Below are 8,112 nucleotides of genomic sequence, written 5' to 3'. Positions count from 1 at the left end.
TGAAAATCCTGAGAAGTAAACTCGCATTTTGTTTTTATCGTTGTTATAATTGTTATGATTTTATTTTATTTTAATTCTTATCAATAATTTTTAATAAAAACCTATGATGATGTTTATAATATTATTATAACTAATATAATAATATCATTAACATCTCACGAATGCTTCGATCAGTAAATTGTTACTTTTTGTATTTGCTCGATTTTTGCTTTTCTATGTTATTTCTTTTTTTATTATAATATTGTGCAAATATTTATGTATTACTTTGTGTTTATTTAATGTTTGTCATATTTTTTATTTTGTTTTTGATTTTTGTTACATGACTAATGCAAGAGTAAAGAACATTTTATTAATTTATTTTTTTGTTTTATTATTTTTGCCCCTTCTGTTTCTTTTTATTCTCTTTGGTTGTCTTTCTCTTTTATTGGAATACTATTTTTATTTTGTATTATGTTTCACTTTTACAGAAAACAAAGACAAATCAGTAAGTATAAAAATGGAATTTGTTTGCTTGCGAAGTCGCTCCTCCTTTAAAAAAATACCAAAACAAGGATCGTAATAGTTGTGAAAAAATGTATTTCCTGCAAAAATACAAAGTTAATTTTGTTTGAATTCGATATTAATTATTTTAAGCGGCACATCGACCCAAAAAATAAACAACAAGCTTTCATCGGTTATGAATGTCCATTTTCACTCGTATCAAATTTTGTTTCATGTCGGATATACTTGATTTCGTAAAAATAGAAATAGACACAATTAAACGATCGAATTCAGTTTTCGATTTCATTTGCAAATGTAGATCGTTTTTTCACTTCACATACATAAATAAGAAACTAAGTAGTTCATTGAAAAAAAAATCATTTATACATTTTTAATATAAGAAACAAAATTACTGAAAAGAGAATGAGGCTCGTTTGCTGATATCACTCATAACTATTTAAGTTCCACATAAGTTACTATTTTCAAAGTTTGACATAATTGAAACTTATTTTATGGGGAAGACATAATAGGGCATAAAACCTTTAGTTTCACTTAGGAGATTATGTCGTGTGATGACATTTTAGTAAATTGTTGTGCCAAAAAAAGTAGTTCTTTGTTCGAACTAAAATAAAATAAAAACAATGAATTTTGAATTGCCCGATTTGCTGGAAGATGATGTGGAGGTTCTTGTACTCATTGAAGTTGTTGTCCCCCGCCAGGTTTACGATAGGAATAAGTACTTTTTTAGTTTCGATGAATTGGCCTTCTACAAAAGATTTCGTTTGACTAAAAAGATGACTATCCATGTATTAGAACAAATCGAGAAGGATTTAGAACAGCCTTATAACAGGTATGATACATGACTTGTATAACAAATCGTTGAACAAAATTTTCCGTCTTCTAGAAATGAGCCGTTTATTTTGAAAGTGGCATAAGTCACTTTTGTTTTAAGTCGAGATATTTGTTATACCCATAATTACCAATACTTCTCTCGAAGAAATCTCAATAGTTCTGAACTTATTGAGTGCAAATTTTAAGATATTTGTTATACCGTTAATTACCAATACTTCTCTCGAAGAAATCTTAATAGTTCTGAACTTATTGAGTGCAATTTTTTTTAAAATGAAAGATACCGTTGTATTTAGATTGGCCATTAACTCGATTTTTTGAAAAAGTGACTTATGCCACTTTCAAAATAAACGGCTCAAATAATTCAATTCCACCCATAAACCAGCTATTGGTAGGTTTACGATTCTTTGCTATGCATGTTTCAAAAGTTGCCACAGGAATTGCAAAGCTGTATAGGAAATATATTAAAATTCCATCTACATCATCAGAAGTTTCACAGGTTAATAGGGATTTTTTTGATATAGCATCTTTTCCCTCTGTTATTGGTTCTTTTGACGGAACACGTGTTAAAATTCAGTCTCTAGGTATGATAAAATATGGTTTCATTTCACACAAAATTCAAGTTTATCTCAGGGGGGTCCGATTTAGGAATAGTAAAGGCTATTTTTCAATAAATGTACAGGGAGTACGTACTCCAAAAATGGTGTTTACTGATGTGGTTGGAAGGTTGCATGGTTCTGCTCATGATGCAACAATTTTTATAGCAGTAAAATAAGAGCCAAGATATAAAGTCCAGATTTTACAGATTGCGTTATTCTTGGTAAAGAATTTGATTTACAGCTGTGTTCAAAATAATAGGAGTGCTTTTACAAAATTTGCTCAAGTGTTTTTTTTACCATGTGTATACTGGTAATCAGCCCATTTCTCTACCGGTATGTATAACGGGACATTAAAGATGATAAAACAATGAACTGGTTTGGAATTCATAACCGTTTACATTTGTAACCAGAGATCAAATGATCTTTACTTTATTGTACGTAAAAAAAACTCAAAAACTTAAAAAAAAATAAACAGTAAGTAACTAAATTAAAATAGGAATATTAAATAGTTGGAATATCGAATATCTAAACAAGTTTGGTTATTTAGTGGGCCGAGGAAAGCACTGCACCGACGAAAAACGGGAAATCGTATAAAAGTTGCGAAATGAAGGAAAAACTCATAAGGATATAAAGTTGATGTTGGGGTGCTCTGACTAAACGATCGCCAATTCTGTAAAATATGAAAAAAAAGTCGAAACCCGGGGACGGAAACGAGAAACGAGTGAAAATAACGATCTACGTATTGTTCGCTACAGCCGAAAGGATCCTTTTGAGTCCTCTAAAATTGTTTTATTCGGTGGAACTGGCTCCAGGCAATACGTCTGACGTCCAGAAAATTACGAGTTTAAGCCTCGGTCCACCATTAAAACAGTAAAGCATGGAGGTGCTAAAGTGATGACATGGGGCAGTTTCTCATATGCTGGTGTTGGCCCCATACATCAAATCATTGGCAAGATGAACCAGCGCGTTTATGTGGACATAATTTCCAGTGTGATGCTGCCTTATGCGAGTTGGAATATGCCGGTTAAAAAACGTTTTCTTAACTTATGTTTAATAGAGACTATATTTTATTTGAGTCGCTTACTCTTTTTGGGTATCATATTGAAGCTTAGCAAGCTCAATTTTTATTTCTGTAAGCTGTGAATATTGCTCGGTAATGTTGAAGCAACTGGTCTGCGCCTTCCACACCAGTTACTTTTATTTTCTGTTTTTGTGGTCGAATTGTTGAACTGCTTTTTAAATCCTTTGGACATAAGAATGCTAGTTTTTGGGCTATTATCTTCAATATTTCCATAGGTAACTTCCTGCTCATCAGATATGTATATTCTCATGACTTCTCTTTAATTTCGGATGTATCGGGTTTCTCAATTGACTGGGTTTGTATTTTCCCCAATCCTTAATTGCTTCATCATCCTGTCTTTCTTCAATCTGTAAATTCAATCAATACTTAATAAAGTTAATAAAAAGCAACAAAATATTCTTCCAACAATGTTTGCACAGGTTCCGGGTTAATATTTGAACAACTCATCCGCACCATCAAAAATGTTTTCATAGCCAGTTATTGTTTTTGGATTCATAATGGATATGGCTAGATCAAAATTTTCATAACGTACATTTATGGCCTTGCCACCTCCAGTCTCCAGAGATCGTGGTAGCAAAGAGAACACATTTTCTTTAAAAAAATGTAGAAACCTTATCTTACACCTTCGCACTTTATTTTACATAAAACAACCCAAGCAACAATTTGAACCGCCGGGTATAACTTTACTGTGGGTCAAAAATAAACCTTCAAAATCTCTGGTTGTTATATGGTGTTAATTAAGTTATTTCAACACTCTAAGTTTACTTATGGTCTAAAATAAAGCTTAATTATAATTCTAGTTTCACCTGGGAAAAGTTATTACATCATTCTAACTTTGAAGTTTACCTGGGGTAACGTTTTCACCCTATTAGAACTTAAATTAAATTTCCGTTAGTGAATTTGCATTTTATAACTTTAAGGTTAAATTATAGAATTTTGTTTACTATTTCCTAACTGTTCTTATTTTTTTTTTTTGGTTTAAGGCCAACCAATTATAAATCTACATTTAATAAGAGTGATTTTTCCTCTCATTTCTAGCGACAATTTGAAATTAGTTTTAGAATACCACTTTTTCAACTCTGATTTTTATTTATTAGTTTGAAATAAACCAGATATAACACCAAGCGTAAGAATAAATTTCAAAATAGCTATCTTTTATTATCGTTGCCTTTATTAGTTATAAATCGACCAAATTCAGACACAGTTTTTAAACAGGTCATTAAATAACTCTTCAAAAGAAAAACAAACTCTTCATCAAAGCGTTATTTATATGGCTTAAAATTAACCAACTTTTGTAAGCATTGTTTTTTTTTCAAACAGAATTTAATTTTTGATTTAAAATGAACTGAATTCAGGCAATAGTTTCAACTAAGTACTTTGTTTACTCTATTTTTAAACCAGAATATTGTTTTTTCGACCTTTTTTTGTCAAACAAAATTGTTCAATTGGGGAGAGTACAATAACTGGGACTCTGAAATTTGATAATGGTTTTTGGTAGAGGGGTCAAAAACAAGCTTTTTTTTACAATGTATGAAATTGGAAAAAATGATTAAAAAATAACAGTAGAACCAGCAAACAAGTTTGATACTTTGTTTTTAAAGCCAATACTTTGTTCTATTAGCCACTTTTTAAATCAAAAGTAATTTATGTATAGTTTTCGAAAAAACACGTTTTTAACTCAAAATTAACCATTAAAAGTTTAAAGTATAATTTTTCGAAACAATAACATTTTAAATATTTTTTTTTTATGAAATTAGTTGCTTTTATTGATTCCTAATCAAAAACTGAAAACGGGATGGTTCTATGTCTTATAGTTTTTGAGAAAATTGAAAATTAATTTTCTATGAGAAATGTATTTTTTTGGTATTTATGTAGGGTAGTACCCAGCATAATGGCGTAAAAACAGTCGAAATATGTATTGAGGTATGCTGTAATGTGAATTTCTTGTAATGAATTACATTTTAATTTCTTAAAATTTTAAATATGTATCTTCAGGCCACGTAAATGTATATTTAAAAAACATTGGATGTCGTAGCATAAATTTCAAGCAACTGTACTTGAAAAATAAATTTCTCATAGAAAAGTAATTTTCAATTTTCTCAAAAACTATAAGACATAGAACCATCCGGTTTTCAGTTTTTGATTAGGAATCAATAAAAACAACTAATTTCATAAAAAAAAATATTTAAAATGTTATTGTTTCGAAAAATTATACTTTACACTTTTTTTTAATGGTTTTTTTTTTTCGTTAATTTTGAGTTAAAAACGTGTTTTTTGCATCATTTTCTTTTCTAGCTAAAAGAAAACATACTAAAAAAAAACGATTTAAACATTTCCAATTATGCTTTTCAATGATACTTTTAACTGGCCCCTAAATTACGGAGTTTTCAATCCAGAAAAGCTATATATTTATTATTTTTGTTTTAAATATAATCTGAATTTGAAAACTATTGGTATTTTTTTTTTCTTTCTTAACGGTAAGTATTAGTTTCTGGTTGGAAATCAACCCAAATCAGACAAAAAAGTTTGTAATAAGTACTTCAATTACGTTTTATTAACCCAGAATATTAGTTTTTGGTTGAAATTCAACTAAATCCAAACACAAGTGTGGAATAAGTTTTTAAATTATGATGTTTTAACCCAGACTGGTTACTTTTTGGTTGACAACTAACCACATAGGAACCTTAGTTTTACAATATCGATAATTTTACCAGCCCACAACTGAACACATTATTTTAACTGGGATTGAACTAAACTCAAACCCCAGACGCACACGCACACTCTCATATTGGCTGTAAACTCTCTCTCTCTCTCTCGTTCACATATCGGATTTCTCAAATATTTCTGTTCATCAGTTCAGTCTTCTTTTATCTTTGGTGGACCGGAGTTGTTGGTGATGCGCGTGCGCTTTAAATTTTATTATTTTAAACTTTTTAAAATAACTCTACAAGGCAACGAATTAGTTATGTTTCCTTTAGTTCATTGCTAAAACGATGTTTTATGTTGTTGAAACAATTGAGGATGGGGCGAAGCTCGTTACAGCTGGGTGCATGATGGGTGCACATTGTTATGGCCTACAACTCGGAAAGAATCTGTCCTTTTCCGGAAAAATTGTACGGACCCGCAACCACAATGGCAAAACATGGCCTGTGGAATAATTTTCGATGATATTGGTAAGAACTTTTTAATATTGCAATCGAAAGAGAAGTTAAATGACTGGAACGTCAAATAATGCAATACCAAAGTATTTCTTTCTTTAATGTTTTATTTCTTTATTTAAAGATTCTTGGGAACAGGCCATGAGGAAGGAAAAAGAAGCCGAGTGTTTGTCTTCCGATGAAAACACGGAGCAAGTCGACAAACGTCCCTCCTTGTTTGCGGAGTATAATAATTTAATGTGGACGATGCTAGCAGACTCTATTATTGTTATTATTGTACTATTTGTTCTAGAATGTCAGCTTATTTTACATTTAATTTACCAGGAAATCAATCTTTCCACCCCTCCGATGACACCCTAGAAGCCGATGTTTCATGCACACACTCTCCCTCGTGTCAAATCATGGATCGTCCTCAAATTTTGAGTGTAATTGAAGGTAACAAAAATAATCTGTTAATTATTCAATATTCCTTATTTATAGTTTATTTTCATCTTTTTTCAGTTCCTGCATCTCCTGTTTTTGCTCCAGGGACATCTGAACAAATACAGGTCCAGCTTTTAAGTGAAGTTAGAAAACTGGCAGGTGAGGTGGAAGCCATAAAGTTACTGCTGCAGCAGTTTATGGCAAAAACTGAAGTCTCCCTCACCTGTATAGTGGAGAAAATTTGCCAAAATGTCGGCCGAGAAATTGTGGCGGATCACCTCCTGGAGGAATTGTCGCCTCTCGCAACACCACAGGAGCTGGATGAGATGAAGCAAAGGCTTAGGCAGGACCTTCAATTTAAAAGAAATTTGGTAAGATAAACTGTTTTATTTAATGCATTTATCATAATGAACAATGTAATTTTAAATCCTTTTTTCAAAAAGATTTGCTTTCCATTTTCTTTCGTTTTCGTTTTTTTTTAGATTCTTAAGTTGTCTACATTCGGGGGGGTGAATGCTGTCAAAACACTTAGAACAATAGCAAAGTTATTGTTTAAGGATGAGCTGCTATCACTGTTCACCTGGAATGGAACATACAATAAAAAAAGTTTCCACCACAACCATTCCATTTTTTCGGCCATTGTGGAGGCGGTGAGGGTTCGATTCCCCAATTTTACGGATGTGGAGGGTGCCACATTTTTTTAAAAATTATATTAAACTTGCACCTTTTCGCATGAGCAAGCCCCAACTGTAAGTAACTTATGTGTTTTTAGTTCCTTCAATTCCATAATTTTTCTTTATGTATTTAACACTCGGTAAATAATAATTAAATAAAATATTTATTGTTTGTGTGTGCTTTTTATTTATTTAAAGCAATAAATCAGCTTTATCATCATTATCGGCAGCTGCACCATCATCACCATCATCAGCATCACCATCATCAGTATCACCATCAACAGCTCCACCACCATCTACACCACCAACAACAACTATAAACAAAAACTAAGATAAATTCTTATTTTATTCTTATTTTTTTTTATATCTACACTACATACATAGTTTTAAGTTTTTAGTATTTAAGTTTTTAGTTTTTAAGTTACATTATAGATTATAGGTAGAAATAAATAACCCCATACATTTAAATTTTATCTTTTTATTTAAAAGGATTTTGCTTCCAGCTGCGAAAAATTTGAACAAAGTTACTCCTAGACAACGATTCAAGTCCTGATCACGTAAGCATAAAAAAGAATGATTTAATATGTTTTTTTTCCAATTTTCAGAACTCCTGGGCCGATATCTTCTAGGTTCGATTGAACGTTAATCGTTTTGACAATTGATCTCTTTATCACTAGTATAGATATAAGATAAAGAGAGAATAATTGTCAAAACGACTAGTGTTCAATCGAACCTAGGAAATTTCTATTCAGGTTTTTTTAAAAACTGCAAACATCACAAACTAACCTAAGGCATTAACAAGTTTTTTGAGAACCGAAAATTAACGGTAACAAAGTTACTATAGGGCT

This window comes from Eupeodes corollae, chromosome 3 (genome assembly GCF_945859685.1).
Source record: "Eupeodes corollae chromosome 3, idEupCoro1.1, whole genome shotgun sequence".
NCBI lineage: Eukaryota > Metazoa > Arthropoda > Insecta > Diptera > Syrphidae > Eupeodes > Eupeodes corollae.
This window is presented reverse-complemented; position numbering follows the sequence as displayed.